This window comes from Arvicanthis niloticus, chromosome 13, assembly GCF_011762505.2.
Source record: "Arvicanthis niloticus isolate mArvNil1 chromosome 13, mArvNil1.pat.X, whole genome shotgun sequence".
NCBI classification, from domain to species: domain Eukaryota; kingdom Metazoa; phylum Chordata; class Mammalia; order Rodentia; family Muridae; genus Arvicanthis; species Arvicanthis niloticus.
In genome coordinates, this window is record NC_047670.1 from 70,696,913 (window position 1) to 70,713,477 (window position 16,565).

At 39.8% G+C, this 16,565-nt stretch overlaps 1 protein-coding gene across 1 annotated transcript in view; it reads left to right on the forward strand.

The window, feature by feature from the left end:
* Arid2 (AT-rich interaction domain 2) overlaps positions 1-16,565 on the forward strand; it is a 124,991-nt gene that overhangs the window by 91,809 nt on the left and 16,617 nt on the right. The gene's annotated exons all lie outside the window — the stretch shown is intronic.

Sequence of the window (16,565 nt, forward strand, 5' to 3'; positions counted from 1 at the left end):
GGGTTCATGTTGTAAGGACTATAAGTACGAAGATATTTCCAATCCTGGAGGCGATATATACCCCAAAACAAATAAGTTATTGTTTAAGTAAGTTCCATGAAGAGATCATTCTAGTTCTGTTAACATCACCGCTCATGGGCAGGGACTGTAGCCAAAGGACTATTAGGAAGTTTTACATTACACTGTGTATTTTAGTGGGTTTTGAAGAATAGACTTGCCTTTGTCAGAATGAATGACATGCAGTCTCAGGAATTACAGAAGGAGCAGACTGGGAAGAGCTGGGAGAAAAGGGAGCCAGGAGGAAAGGAGAGAAGGTTTGTTTTTTGTTGTTGTTGTTTTTTTTTTTTTTTTTTTGTTTTTTTTTTTTTTTTGGTTTGTTTGTTTGTTTTTTCAGACTTCTGTATTTAGAACCAAAATTCTGAAGTTCATGGTTTATTGTTGTAAATGCCCAGTATTTTCGGTTGAGATGCCTGTGTAGTCACAACCCTTTATGGGATTAAAGTGATTGTGGTTGTGCATTTGATTTGTGTGGCAGCGCATCTCTGTTGTGTCATATGTTCTTGGATATGGCATTCCACCGGAGTGTGGTCAGCTTATCAGGGTCAACATTCTTTTTAACTTTTTTTAACATATGAGAGTTTACTTACATTAATGACGTGTCTAGCATGTGCATGCAAAGTGTCCAAAAGGGCATCAGATGCTCTGGAAACGGAGGTAAAGACAACTCTGGGCTACCATGTGGGTGCTGAGAATCAAAGCCAAGTCCTCTGAGACAGAGGAAATGCTCTTAGCCACTGAGTCATCTCTTCACACTTGGAATCAACATTCTTTACAACAGCAACAACTGGCTCTTCATCTCCCAGCAGCTCTCAGCTAGAGGTGGAACTAGATGCTTATCTCCCTTTTCCATGGTGAGATTTGGTCTTGCTTGAGACTGCATGGGGCTTCTGTATGCCATCACAGTCACTGTGGGTTCATGTGCTCAGCTGCCCTGGTGTGTCTGGAGGTGTGACTGCCCTGCAGTCATCCCTCACCTCTGGCTCTTAGAATATTTGTGCCCATCTTCTGTAATGATCCCTGAACCATGGGAGTAGAGGATATTGTACAGATGTCCCAGTTAGAATCAGTCATCACAGTCTCTTGTTCTCTGCACTTTGGCCAGTTTGGGAGTCTCCGTGTTAATCCCCATCTATTGAAGTACAAGCTTGGGCTGGAGAGATGGCTCAGCGGTTAAGAGCATTGACTACTCTTCCAGAGGTCCTGAGTTCAATTCCCAGCAACCACATGGTGGCTCACAAGCATTTGTAATGGGATCCGATGCCCTCTTCTGGTTTCTGAAGACAGTGACAGTGTACTCATATACATTAAATAAATAAATAAATAAATATTAAAAAAAAAAGAAGAAGAAGAAGTACAAGCTTCAATGATGAGGGTTTAGAGACACCCTAGTCTGTGGGTGGAATGAGAAGACATTGAGAAATCGGTTAAATACTATGTCCGCTAGTAATAGTCTCCCCGAGAGCTTGTGCCCTGTCCAACCACAGGCTCGTAGCCAACAATGATGCCAGTGTAGGTTTCATCCTGGGGAACACAACCTAAACTGAAGCAGAAAGGGTTGGTTATTACTATGATACCCATGGCACTGCTGCTCATAGAGCAGTGCTAGATAGATAGTAGAATCCTCTAGTGAAACTGCTTCTCTTGTCCTAATTGGTTTTGCTTTGCTGGTTATTGACTCAGTTTCTTTAGTAGTTAGAGGCCTATTCAGGTCAGCTGTTTCTCCTCCTGTGAATTGTGGCAGTTTGTCTTTAATGATAACTATTTGTCAATTTGTGAGCGTAGAAATAGAATATTCTTTGTTATACTCGTGTTACGTGTGTGTGTGTGTGTGTGTGTGTGTGTGTGTATACATATACACATATGCCACGAAGCAAGTATGGAGACGAGAATGCAGCTTAACAAGAGCCAGTTCTCTCCATCATGTCAGTTTGGGGCATTGAACTTAGGACCTCAGTCTTGGCAGCAAGAGTGCTTACCCACTGAGCGGTCTCATTGGCCCTTCTTTATAATGTCATTTCTGATATTAGTGGTTTATATCTTCTTTTTTATTACTTATTTTGGTTGAGGTTTATGTAATTGTTAGTCTTTTCAGTAAGTAGAAACTGCAGGTGGTAGCAAGCCCTTGTTCTAGCCACTCTTTGCTGTAACTAACTTTGTTCCATTTCATTTCTTTCTCCGGAGGTTTTTTTTCCCCCTTCTATTTGGTTTTTCTAGTTTGTTGGCATGAATGCTTAACTTACTGATTCTTAGATCAGTAAGTAAGTTCATTTGGTTTTTCTAAATTTTACTTTTGCTGTATTTCTCAAATTTTGAAATTGTATTTTCATTTAGTTCAAAATATTGAAGCATGTCATTCAGTCTCCAAGTATTTGGGTTTTACCGTCTGTTAAGCTTCATCACACGTCCTGACTGAGCTGCAGGAGACTCTCTGGCTTGATTTGAACTCAGCAATTCTGAGCTACACTTCCTAGCATCACTCACTATAGTAATACTCATTAAATGGTGCTGCTTCTAAGCCTAAGCAAGAATCTGTAACAGTAAAAATAACTGGACATTTTGCTAATAGTTTACTGATAATTAGAACTAGTCTCGTTTCCTGAGGGCAAGACTGACTTCATATGATGCTACTACTGTGAGTAGCGTTAGTTTGAGAAGTATATACTCCCCAATCCTTCACTAGCTCTGCATGTAGAAAAAAGTTTCTAAGAGAAGCTTTCTCTACTATCACAGGTACCAGTGCGCATTGGCTAACTGGTTGGTTAGTTTGGTTCTTTTTTTTTTTTTTTTCATTAATTTTTTTCATTAATTTAATTATTCTCTTTACATCCCAATATCAGCCTTTCTCAGTCCCCACCACCACACACAGCTCCAAGAAGGGGGCAGCCCACCCTGGGTCTCACTCCACCCTGGCACATCAAGTCACGGCAGTATTAGATGCATCCTCTTCCAGGATACTGAGGACAGACAAGGCAGCTCAGTTAGGAGAATGGGATCCAGAGGCAAGCACCACAGTCAGGGACAGCTCCTGCTCCAGTTGTTGAGGGACTCACGAGAAGACCAAGCTGCACATTGCTGCATATGTGCAAGGGATGAAAGACCATTCTATCACATTGAGTTCCAAAGAGCCATTACTTTAAGATTTAACCAATATCAGACTATTCATATAACATAAGTTGATGAGGTTAATATGCCTTTTAGTATCAAATATTTAACATGTTTAAAAAGATCATTTCAGAGGTTGGAAATCTAGCATGGTGTAATTTACTAATACTTATTCGTTGGAAGATTATGCATAGACTACAGACAATTGTCAACCATTACTATGTCTTTGTTTGTTTGTTTGTTTGTTTGTTTCTCTGTGTGGCTATTAATTTGTTGACTGGCTCTGGGTCTGCCTCCCGGCTGCTGGGATTAAAGGATTCTCCACCATGTCTGGCTATTACTAATCTCTTAACCCTAGTTTGTTTTCAAAATTTTTGCCAGCATGACAAAATTAGAAGTACTGAATATAAAAATATGCCTTAGTTTTTACCGTGTAATATATTTCTGCATATTAAGGTATGTTAGGGGAGACCATCAGCCCTAGTGTCAGACATGTACGCCTAGTGTCAGACATGTAGACCTAGTGTCAGACATGTAGACCTAGTGTCAGACATGTACACCTAGTGTCAGACATGTAGACCTAGTGTCAGACATGTAGACCTAGTGTCAGACATGTAGACCTAGTGTCAGACATGTAGACCTAGTGTCAGACATGTAGACCTAGTGTCAGACATGTAGACCTAGTGTCAGACATGTACACCTAGTGTCAGACATATACACCTAGTGTCAGACATGTAGACCTAGTGTCAGACATGTACACCTAGTGTCAGACATGTACACCTAGTGTCAGACATGTACACCTAGTGTCAGACATGTACACCTAGTGTCAGACATGTACACCTAGTGTCAGACATGTACACCTAGTGTCAGACATGTACACCTAGTGTCAGACATGTACACCTAGTGTCAGACATGTACGCCTAGTGTCAGACATGTAGACCTAGTGTCAGACATGTAGACCTAGTGTCAGACATGTAGACCTAGTTTGAGATCTGCTACTTAGCTCTGCACTTCTGAAAGCCCATTTTTAGTATAAAGTGGGGTTGCAAGTGTGCCTGGTGCTTGTGTGTACTGAGCAATGTTCAGTCCTCTATCCTGTGAGGATTTTTCAAGGACAGTATGATGTGCACAGTGCCAGATCTTTCTGGGAAGCCAAGTGAGTGTCCATGCTAGGATTTCACTCAGATTCACCTCAATGCCCCATTTTTCCCATTATTAATATGCTCACAGCTCCCTGCACCTAAGGCTCAGAGCACAGTGCCAAAGATGGGGCAGAAAGACCCAAGAGTTTGCTGTGAAATTGTGTCTCTTCATAATGTTGGGAGCTACATGTATAAATTCCCAACAAGACTATGTGAACATGAACTGAACATGCTAGGCATGCCAAAGTGGACAGGAAAGAAGCCCATGAGGCCTCCACCCTACACAGAGAACTATAGGCAACTAAGGATGCTGACAGGGAGAGAACTCGTCCTCCCCAGAGAAGAGCTTTGGTTATCCAGTGACAAATAGTGTGTGTGTGTGTGTGTGTGTGTGTGTGTGTGTGTGTAGCATAATATGGACTAAACTGGTCATATTTAGGAATATATACGTGTACTTGTACTTGTATTGGAAATTTCTTGATTTGACTCCTCACCAGATTGCTTTGGTCAAGGTGTTTTATCACAACACTAGAAATCCGAACAAGTTGGTACCAGGATAGTGAGGTACTGCTGTGGCAAACTTGACCATGTTGTCTTTGGAAGGATTGTGGAAGGACTTTGGAACTTTGGGCTAGAAAAGCCATTGAGACTTGAGAGCTCAGTGAGTGGTTCTGTGGGAACTTGGAAGATGACACTGTTGAGAGCAGTGCAGATGGAGGCCTGGCTGTGAAGTTTCAGACGGAAGGAAAGGCTCTTCGGGGACATTTGTGTGAAGATTCTGTGGTCTCTGGCCAACTGGAGATGAAGAATCAGCTGTGTTAACAAGAGACCAGAACCACTAAAGGGAAGCCTTTGCCTTGCTGGGACAGTGAATGCAGAGTCAGCTGGGGCTGTGAAATTAGTGGTGATTAAGAAGAGACCAGCATCATTGAGGTGACATCTTCTGGGAAGTGATGCCTGAGAGCACTCACAAGCTATGTTCCAGAGGCAGCCACCATTTTACCTCACACTGGCAGCTGGACTTGGTAATGTGTAAGAGTCACCCAGGTGTTGCTGGTTTGAAGGCATGAAGGGGTCATAGAGAGCAACTGAGGCTTGGCATTGGGAGAAACTATTGGTGACATTACAGCTTCAGTAGCAGTTGAAGGCCTGGGATTTGAAGGGGTCATGCAGAGAAGTTGAGCCTTGGCACCATGAAGAGAGCCTATGAGAGGCTATTGATGAAAATGCAGCCCAACATTTTGGAGCTGTCAGTCCCATGAGATGATCACCAAGGACAACAGTGAAGTGGAGCCTGCCTAAGCTTAGAAGACAAGCTGTGTGTGCTGCAGATGACAGAGCCCTTTGGAGGAGCCCAGAAAATCATGAGTGGATTCCAAACACTGGACATTGAGTTACTTTACTATGCCCTAGTTCTTCCCTCTTAAAATATGGGATTATTTAATTTTATTTTTATTTATTTATTTATTTTTACAGGAACCCAGAGTTAAGAGATTTAGAACTTTTAAAAGAGACTGGATTTTTAAAGAGACCGGATGTGTTTTCAGGACTGAATTTTTAATGTGTTTGAATTTATAAAGATTATTGGACTTTTAAAGTTATTTATGTTTTTATGTGAGATCTTAGGGATTTGAAAGGAGAGGTGGTTTAACAGTGATCTGTTTGTTTGTCACATTAACAAGGGGTCAGTTGTGTCAACTGGACACAAACTAAAGTCATCAGAGAAGAGGGAATGTCAATTAAGAAAATGCCTCCATAAGATCCGGCTACAGACAAGCCTGCAGAGCATTTTTGTAATTAGTGTTGAGGGACGAGCCAGTCCACTGCAGGTGGTACCATCCCCTGGGCTGATGGTCCTGGGGTTTATAAGAAAGCAGGGTGAGCAAGGTATGACCAGAAAGCCAGTAAGCAGCGTCCCTCCATGCCTGCATCAGCTCCTGCCTTCAGGATCCCTCCCTGTGTGAGGTCCTGCTTTGATGGGATGGACTGTCACCTAGAAGTGTGAGCTGAAATAAACCCTTTCCTCCAAGTTCCTCAGTCAGGGTGTTTTATCACAGCAATAGAAACCCTAAGACAATAGTTACATACATGTAGGCATACAAAAGCTATTAATGAAAAAAGAGACTTTGAATTTGAAAGAGAGCAAGGGCGGGAAAGGCAAAATGATATCATTATAGTACAATCTCAAAAAGAATAATGCTTTTTTTTTTTAAGAGCATGCACACAGATCTACCCCTTAAAATCTGTGAACAGTATACAAATAAGTTGGCACTTACATTATACACACATTGTTCCAGTGGTACTTCTCAGATGTGGATTATTATTTCAACCTACTATTAATATTTTTTGAAAGGTACACATTTTCAAAGCATACCTTAATGTTTCTAAATGTTTGTTTGAGACCGGGTCCTACTACATACCCATGACTGGCCTAGAACTTGCTCACTGTATATACCACTTGCATAAATCTGCCTTGAATTTTGTAATTTCAGAAAGATTAATTCTGTACTAGTGTATATACTGTATGTGGGTATGTGCCCTTCACTACAAGTGCCTGTCAAGGACAGGAGCATTATATTCTCCTGTGGCTGAAGGTAGACAGTTGTCAGCCATCTGTCATGGGTGCTGGGAACTGAAACTCTTGTCCACAGTAGTGTGTCCTCTTAACCAATGGGCCATCTCTTCAGATTCTGAATTAGGAATTTTAATAATGAAACTAGAAGTGTTTATCTTAACTTAAACTCTTTCATCTGAATATAATGTAACCTGGTAATCCTCTACCAAGGTGATTGATACCCCTTGGTTTTTAGCAGCTAGTTATGCAGTCTCATTTGGTTATAAAATAATGCATAACTGTGGTGTTTCTTTTGCTATAAAGTAGTATGTAAAAGAAATAGATGTCAAGGGTTGAAGTAAAAATTAAATTGTTTTACCACAATAATTTGGTGTAGGTTTTTATGTATGCTCTTAAATGCTTTTTTTACATTCATGCATACGTGTTGTATAGTGGAATTTTCCTACAGAAGAAATCGCATGTATATTTCATACAAATGAAGTGGAAGATTTTGTTATTTTGTTTTGCAGCAGGGGGGCTATTAAGACATGGAATACTTTTAGACCATTAAGAGAAAAAAGGCTACCAAGAACTAAGACAAGGAAGTGAATCTGAGTGAAGCTGTTGTTTCAGTCTTTGAGATGTGCCTTATAACTGCAGTGTTTGCTTTTAAAATTGATCTTTTGAATATGGTGGGTTTGTTAAAACATAATGCTACATTATGTATTATTGATGTGTCTCTGTGTGGCCTTTGAATAGACTGCAAGCTTCTAAAGGATGAAACTGAGGAAATGGGAGTGTGCTTGTCTTGTCCTGGGGCAGCTGCTGCTAGGACCCGCTGTGATGGCCCACTGCCTGGGTTTAAGCCAGATTTAAATGCTTTGTTCTTCTTTCATTTTGTTGTTGGGTATGTTTTTTGTTTGTTTGTTTGTTTGTTTGTTTGCTTGTTTTGTTTTGTTCTTCTAATTTGAGTATTTTGCTTAGTGACCAGGGCCGCTGGAATTAGGAAGCTTACTTAGTGTTATATTAATTATATCCACTAGAACCAAAGTCTACTGTAGGTAAGAAAGAAAAACGTAACTAAAGGGAAACTGCTCTGGAGAGGAGTGTGCCCTGAACTGATGGTTCTCAGTTGTTTAGTTAACGAGCAGAGGACTTGGGGTTTCCTCCTGTACTGTTATTTTTGAAAACTGTGTGTACCTTTTGACAGTTACCAGTGACTGAGAAAAATAGCAGATACGGTTAATACACTAAAAATTATCAAATGTTAAATTTTATAATGCTTTGCCAAATATTGGTAAATTCTAATTCCTATATATTGAGAGTAGCAGCATGGAGGGGAAATGTGCTTCTATCTTAGCTGGTGAGAGGGGAGCCAGGCCATAGGAGCATACTTGTGGGAGTCTGCTTTTCTCAGTCCACCATATGATGCATGGGTCCTAGCATTCAAACTTGGGTCATCAGGCCTGCTGACAAGCGCTTTCTTTACTCACAGGCCTTCACATCTATATTCTTAAACATTGTACTAAGTAGGAAGGCAAAGATAGAAGGTACAAAGAAGGTAATTATTGTTGAAGGAACAACATAGAACTCAGCGAGTAGATCATAGGACAGTCTGGGCACAGCAGCTAAGACTCAAGGGGAAGGATAGGTGATGACAGTCTGGATAGAAAGCAAACACAGAGGAAGAACTGAGACTGCACATTCTTTCAGTAAGGGTAACTGTCTAATTTAGAGAGAAAGGTAAAACTGGAACATTGTATCTGTGTTCAGACTCCTACTCCACAGGAGAAGACTTGACTGGTCCTGATGAGTGGTGACTGCTGAGAATCACATGATAATGGAGGCACTGATATAGGGCCTGTCAGCTTGGAAACCTGAGTCTATCTCAGAATTAAGGGTTAGCAAGATAGTCTGGGCCATGATGTATGTGTTTAATCCCAACACTTTGAAGAATTCAAGGCTAGCCAGAGCTACACAGCAAGGCCTTGTTAACAAAATGGGCAGATGAGCATACAAGAGGCTTCTGTCACTACTGATATCAGCAAACACAGTGCTCTCAATGATTACAGCTCACACTTATTTATGGCCACCAGGTGACTTTACAAATAACATTAAAACTATGTTTCCAGTAAATGAAATTTTCAAAGTGTTTTCTGCCCAGAAGAGTCACCTTGTAAGCCCATCAGGAGGAGCACGTTCACACGTGTGCTGACTAACAGTTTTCTGCAGAAGGCAGTGAGCTATGCTAAGGAAAACACTAATACAATTTGAATCAAGGTTAACTATTTCGGGAATGGTAGGCCATGTCCAGCATCCAGTCAGCAACACTTCCACTTGTTCTCAAAAATACAAAGAAGGAACTCTGAGAGGAAGTACCCCATGGCTTTAGTGCTACTTGAAATCAGATCACAGGAAAGTGTTATTTCTCTTTGATTGCTCTTTAATTTTCAAGTTTATTAACATGTAAATGAGTGTGCGTTTGTGATATTGGGGAGTGGACTAGATGATTACTAGAAAGAAAGTAGTGAGAATTCTTCCAGTAAGCAATAATGGCAGCCAGCCTACTTAGTGACCCCTCCTCAAACAGCTAGAATCCCCACGTGTTTCTTTGCTTGCTCAGCTAGTTATTTGGGAGGGTGGAGGGCATGTTGAGGCAGCAGCTTGATAAGTAGCTTAGTTTGGCAACCTCGAACCTCAGCCTTACAAGTCTGCACCACCCAGTTCTCCCTCCAGTATTATCTTTGGAAAATTCAGATCTTTTATCATATTAGTTTAAAAGCCTCCACTGGTTTACACACCCACATGATTTCCTGTGGCTATGGGTAACCAGGTTTACCTGAAAGGAAGGCTGCGAATGAAAGGGGAATGGAGGGCGAGAGAAAATCTGGGGCCAAGACAACGTATAATGATCAAGGCCCAAAGTTTAATATTTTGCTTTCACATATAAAGAGGAAGCCCCAACCCCAGAACTCCAGTCTCTTCAGCCAGCATGGGTTAGGGGACAGCAGCATAGAGGTATCAAGGCAAGCTCAGCAGGCACTCCATTCTTCTCAGCTCCTGTAGCAGACTGAAGACCACCAAGGCCCTATTGTTTTGGTCTACTGTGGTAAATGACTCCTTCAGGCCTATTCAAGGCTGGGGGGAGGGCACAGTTCTCCCCCCTTTTTTTTTTTTTTTTTTTTTTCCCCCGAGACAGGGTTTCTCTGTGTAGCCCTGGCTGTCCTGGAACTCACTCGGTAGACCAGGCTGGCCTCGAACTCAGAAATCCGCCTGCCTCTGCCTCCCAAGTGCTGGGATTAAAGGCGTGCGCCACCACTGCCCAGCCTCCCCTTAATTTTTTTTAAAGATGGCAGTGCCAATATCTGGATGGGGCACAAAATTTCATTCTGTCTAGTGTCTCCAGTGGCCGGGCAACTGTGCCTGGCTTAGGTCGGTGTCTATATTACTCCTCCTATATTACCAGTCTTTGAGGAAAATATACATAGCATATTGATGTATGCCTCTGCCTTAGGTTTATAGGAGCTCAAGAACACTCTTACCCATCTTTGACTAACTGGCCATCATTGGCACACTCTTTCCCATATAGACCAAAACCACATTCAGACCAAAGGACCTATGTACATGTAGTAGTAAATGCAGTTTTTCACAGTGATGTGTAGCTGCCATGATGAACAGCTGAGCTTGCTGAGAGCGATCCTGTATGAGGGCAATAAATCTGCTTAAAATACAAAGTGCAAAGGTTAAAAGCAACATGATTATCCACACAATGTAGAAAATAAGGTTGAGAGTGGAAATGTTCCAGTATCTAATCCAACTGTTAATTAGCAGGGATCAGACACAAGTATGGCCACCAGGTATATAGTGGGTGGCTTTAAGTAATGATAAAAAACACTCTTCAGTAAGAGCAGAGACTATATGCCAGGTTAAATCAGCTGACTGATTTTGAGCTGATTTCATCATTAGACTCATAATTATTAGGCTCAAGATCTATGTCCACTTGACGGACCAGTCTTTCAGGCAGCCATCGTGCTCCATTTTCTTTTTCTGAAAAAATGCAGACTGACCAATGACTCCAAATTAAAACAGGATCAGGACCACACCAAGTATTAGTTAAGGGGTCTCTCCACGTGACCCTGGCAAATGAGCTGGAAGTGACTGGATGCCAGTGTCAATCCACTGCAGACTGACCTTTAGCATCAGTTTGCAAAAAAAAAAAAAAAAAAAAAAAAAGCAAGGTGTGCTTTTGGTGACCTTGGGATGTATAATTCCCCTTTTTAGTTTAAAAAGCCAATTTTTCAGAGTTCCTTGTAAAACCAGGGAAGAAGCACCAGTAGTTGCTTTTCCCATACTCAGAAAGTTATGAAGATTATATTTTAAAGTTTTATAATCTCTCTCTCTCTCATTTTTTGTCCTTGGGGATAATAAGGAATCTCAGTAATATTAAAATATCAACAAGACATCTCAAATGTTTGACTGTAATCAAATAACTGCAATAGCCAGTTCCATTACCTATCTTAGTCTGATATGGAACACCAAGCACAGGAAAATAATATAGGCAATAACTAATTATATTTTAGTTGCTTCTCTTGTTAAAGTGTTATAACTAGAAAGCCTAAAAGGTATCAAATCACATGTACATATTTTAATTTTTAAAATCAAAAATTAGTAACATCTACTTGCCAAAATTGTGTATAAGTCCTCAAGGCTTATAACACCATTATGAAAAAATTGAAGATACTGAGAACAAGTTTTTGCAATTTAACTTGCATACTTTCTAGAAATGTCAAATTATTGTCTCAAGCTATTACTATTTTGATGTTGTAAAGAATAAGATTGTATGGCCAATTATTTTTGAAAGGCCTATAATCTGCCTAGTATACAAATCTGCTCTGGCATTGCCCTGGGGTTTGGGCAATCCAATATGAGTTTTTAAATGTCTTATAAAATTAAGAAACACTACATGTTTCTTAAATTAAGCTGTATTTTTATAAATAATTATAAAATTTGAGAATTAGCAATATCTAAAAAAGGAACAATTTTAAGCAATTATAAATCATGAGCCATATAATTTGTGCTAAAGCAGAGGAAACTCAAGAAAATAAACATGTGATCTAATTATATATACTGATCTAATTACATATACCATCTATTGAAAAGATAGATGAGGCATCTGTACTTACAGTAAATACAGCAAACATCTTTTGTATGAGCTGCATGTGTAGTAAATTTCAGGAAATATAAAAGCATGCATAGAGAAAAACTGTAACAACTTGTCTTTTGGATAATGATCATAAAATTTGCCTAAAAAGTTTGCCATGTAATATGGTAAATATTATTTTTCAATAACCAATTTAATTGCTATTTGGAATAAGGAATAAACATTTTATCCAAAATGTTTTTAGGATTCTATCTTACAATCTTATATTAACACAATAATAATGTTATAATAGGATATTCATACTTTACTTGTAGATGAAGAAGGATGAATCTACATTAATGGTTTCTTTTGCCAAAGGGCTGCTGTGGGCATATAAGTAGTAATAACACAAACAGCCAACAATTTATCATAGTTTATATAATTTATCTATTAATAACTAACAGCTTACTCTACTTTTAGCAAAGCTATCTCTCTTTTATTAGTTATTTGTCAAGTGGAATTAGGACTTGCATCCACCTTGAGAATATCAAACAGAGGTTCGAATTCTCTTATGGTAAGCTTAAGATAAGGTTTTAGCCAATTAATATCTCAACAACTTTTGAAAATCATTAAACACAAGTCAAGTTAAAAGCAAACCATTTTCTTTTTGCATGTACACCTACTTACAAGCCAGAAGAGGGGACTAGATCCCACCACAAATGGTTGTGAGCCACCATGTGGTTGCTGGGAATTCAACTCTTAAATTTTTAGTTATGAGTCTAGCATTTAACGGCTGAGCCACCTCTTTAGCCCCAACTATCTATTATTGGATTTTTTTGTGCCACAATCTGCTTAGGATATAACTGAGGTGTCAAATATTGAAAAGATATTGCCTTTGAATCTTTTCTGGAGCAACAAGAACTCCAAAATTTTAAAGCTCGTTATATTAGAGCAAAGGCTTGTAGAAAAACTCCTTCAGAGAGATCAGCTAATAAAATATCATACAATGAATAATATACACTAAAAGATTCAAACTCTTAATTTCTTGTATTAAAGCAACAATTTTTTTTATATAATATAAAGTAATTAACCATTCTTTGAGGCAAACCTTTCCAATGATATTGCTCCATGGGTTCTCAAAAATTATGAACAAATTTACTGAATGCAAAACCACCCACCTTTACCAGAAATGTAAAGGAATGGTATAAAGACAATCTTCTAGATATATAATAATTCTATATGCATTTGCTGGAATGGCAGCTGGAGTAGGCAAGTCAGGCTGTAATGCTCCATTAGTTTCTTAAATTTTAAGTTTGAACTTTCTTTCAGATTAATTGAATAACCAATCTTTTAGCTGAGTGAGAGTATCAGATAAAAGCCAAGCCAAAGGCAACCTTGTCCTCTAATAATTGTTACATAACTTAAGATTAGGTCTCTTGCTAGTAATAGATTGAACCCAATATACATTAGAGGAACCAAAGCCCTCTTGTCCTTCCTCATTCTTAACAAATTTGGAAGGAAGCAGATGCAAAGGAAACAAAACAAGTTGAACAATTCTTTTGCCATCAGGTACAGTTACCATGCCATGGGGGAAGCAGCCATTATTTAAATTTCTCCAGTATAATCATCATAACTCTTGGCCCATAGACTGTTGTGAATGTCTTTGGGTCTTAGATTCACCCCTCCCCTGCAAGAAACAAGCAAGGCAAAAAACAAATTCCCTAAAACACCTTTCTTGGAGGTGGGGTCTTAGAGACCAAGACAAAAGGAATGTTTGTCACCCAAGCTTCTGCTGAGCTCAGACTGCATTGTCTTAATCCAGATGTAAATGTTCTTAATCTTGGCCTGTTTCCTGAGGCCTGGCCCAAAGATTATCATTTGTAGGCCTATATTTTGTCACAGGTTTTTTGTTGTTGTTGTTTTTTGTTTTTGTTTTTCTAGCTGTAATTTAACTCTACCTGCTGTATCTTTTTCCCTATAAACATGGGTAAGTCAAAAAAATCTCAAACTCACGATTGAACTGCCAACTGCAGCCAATGGAAAAGTGGCAGTTTAACTATATTTTTAAGTTTCTTTTCCAACATTAGAGTATAACCAGAATTCACCAAGGCTGCAAATTTGTAATCATACCCAATAACTTATAGGCTGGCAATCTACAACCAAGACATGCAGAACATACTTATACCTTTAAAACCAATCAGAAACAAATTTTTCTGGCTGTAATTTCAAGATAAAAGCACCTTGTCACAGAGATTTTTCTAGGACAAACAACTCTTAGCTTCCTTATAGAATCCAAAAATCTGCTGGTTTCTTTAAAAGCATCTTATATCGACAGTTGGTTTTTGGAAGTACTTTTCTAGCTCAGCTGGACTCTCAGCTACAGGTGTAAGGTAACTTATCTATGCACATTAAGACTGCCTTTAAAACCAAGTTAAACTAGATCAAGGGGTGGATGCATAGTAGCTTTAACCTTTTTTGTCTTTTGAACATGAAACAACATCATTCATTCAGACAACAAATCAAAAAAAAGACAATTGGCACACATGGACATTGGTGCACCAAGGACAAACAATAAACAAAGAAGGCAGAATTATGGATTTCTCATGTAAAAGGCAGAGAAAATTGCAAAATGTTTCTTGAATTTCCTCCTGTTCCTAGGAGAGCTCTGAAACAGCCTTTTAATTCTGTTTTTGCTAACACAGCCCAGAGAGGACAACTGCTTTTCTGAAGCCCTTTTTATCTCATATTCAAGATCTGACTATTTGTCTTTTTTTTTAGGAGATGTAGCGGCGGTGGCTACTGATATTTACTACTCAGTGCCCTGCTTTTTTCAGTTTTCCAATTCTTTCTAACCCTGCTCCTTTTACCTGAGGCAGCTCTTAGGCTAGGGGCAAATGCCTATTAGTATTCTCCTATCCCAAAATTCGCTGTCACCTCCTAGGTGAGCTCATGTTGGGTGAACACTTACTCAACCTAGACCATATCCACCTTAAACACACTTCCTGCAAACACAGCCATAACTTAGCTAGCATCAATGCTGTTTGTTGCTCACCAAGTGCTTGGGATACTCTTCTTTTTCCATTTTCCGTGGAGCTCCACCCAAGACAATGTTCCTCAGCTGGTCTTCCGTTTTCAGGCCTCACGTTGGGCACTGATCTGTAGCCACCTGTGGCTACGTTAACCAGATTCACCTGAAAGGAAGGCTGGGAATGAAAGGGGAATTGAGGGTGAGAGAAAACATGGGGCCAAGACAACGTATAATGATCAAGGCCCAAAGTTTAATATTTTGCTTTCACATATAAAGGGGAAGCCTCACCCTCCCCCCCCCCCCCGCCCCCCAGAACTCCAGTCTCTTCAGCCAGTGTGGGTGAGGGGATAGCAGCCTGGAGGTGTCAAGGCAAGCTTAGCAGGCAGTCTGTTCTTCTCAGCTCTTGTAGCAGACTGATGGCCACCAAGGCTGGAAATGCCTCTTGGGCCCTATTGTTTTGGTCTACTTTGGCAAACGACTCCTTCAGGCCTGCTCAAGGCTGGGGGGAGGGCACAATGATTGTTGAAACCAGCTGCATGCACAGACACTTTAGAACTGCATCCTGAGCTACCACAGCGGAGGAGTGGCTAATATGGACAGACTAGTCAGAAAAGAACAAAGGAAAGAGATTTGAGAGGAGGTCAAAGGTAATGGACTGGAGAAAGGAACATATAGTGACAGACAGGCAGAGTGATGAACACTGACAAACCAGTGACAAACAATTGTATATATCTGAGTAGCCAGATTGATATAAGGAAGCACTGTCTGGCTAGGCGTGGTATGTGCCTTTACTCCAGCACTAAACAGTACAGGCATGAGGATAATCATTTGGGCTAGCATTGCTGGATGTGGTGACACATGCCTTTAATGCTAGCACTTAGGCAGAGGCAGGCTGTGAGTTCAAGGACAGCCAAGTCCAGGATAGGAAGGGCTATTACACAGAGAAAACCTGTCTTGAAAAAGTAAAAAATTAGCCATCTTTTTTTCCCATCATTAGCAAAATGCCAACTTCATGTATCACAAAGTTGACTAATGTTGTATTCTGCAAAATGCTTGACATTACCAGTTCTTTCTGACAAATCATCAGTGGTGCATTTGTATTTAAGGTACATACAAACAGCATCCTTTATCGAAGATACATGCTGACACGTTGGGTACTTAGGCGATGTTTTCATTGTGTAGATATTATAGAGCCTATATTTACAAAAGCCTACATAGAGAGCCTGCTACACAAGAAATCTTCAAGTAGAAGGGAAAATTTGAATAGATAAAGCAGTCACATATGTCATCATTACCAAGTATCTTATTTTATACATTGGCTACTGTCCTTTGTGTGGCTGGCTGCATTTGTTTACACTGGTTACTGCACCAAGTTGGCTACTCACTTAGGGTTGTAGGAAGCTTTTATTCACATCATAATTTTACCGGCCGTATATCCAGCCATGTGTGTCATTTGTCATTGACTAAAACATTGTTGTACAACACCTAAATTCTTTTTAATTAGTAACAGAATCTCAGTGAAATTTCAACAGAATAAGA